Raw genomic sequence first — 673 nt, forward strand, 5'->3', positions numbered from 1 at the left:
ACAGTATAGTAAGGCATAAAAAGTTTAAAAACATCATAGTATAGTTAGGCATAAAAATGACATAGTATAGTAAGGAATAAAAATTTTAAAAAACGTCATAGTATAGTAAGGAATAAAAATTTTAAAAAACGTCATAGTATAGTAAGGCATAAAAAGTTTAAAAAACGTCATAGTATAGTAAGACATGAAAAGTCATAAAAACATCAACATATAGCAGGTCATAAAAAGTCATAAAATCCACTTAGTATTCTGAGGTAAAAAAAGTCACCAAAACGTCATAGTATAGTAAGGCATAAAAACGTCATAGTATAGTAAGGCATAAAAAGTCATAAAATGTCATAGTATAGTAAGGCATAAAAAGTCATAAAAAACGACATAGTATAGTAAGAAACAAAAATTAAAAACAAATGTTATTGTATAGTAAGGCATAAAAAGTCATAAAACATCATAGTATAGTAAGGCATAAAAAGTCATAAAATCATCATAGTATAGTAAGGCATAAAAAGTTTAAAAAACGTCATAGTATGGCAAGGCATAAAAAGTCATAAAATGTCATAGTATAGTAAGGCATAAAAAGTCATAAAAAACGACATAGTATAGTAAGAAATAAAAATTAAAAACAAATGTTATTGTATAGTAAGGCATAAAAAGTCATAAAAACATCATAGTATAG

The sequence above is a fragment of the Seriola lalandi genome, unplaced genomic scaffold (genome assembly GCF_002814215.2).
Source record: "Seriola lalandi dorsalis isolate HSWRI2012SDOR001 ecotype SW California unplaced genomic scaffold, Sedor1 jcf7180002052699, whole genome shotgun sequence".
NCBI classification, from domain to species: domain Eukaryota; kingdom Metazoa; phylum Chordata; class Actinopteri; order Carangiformes; family Carangidae; genus Seriola; species Seriola lalandi.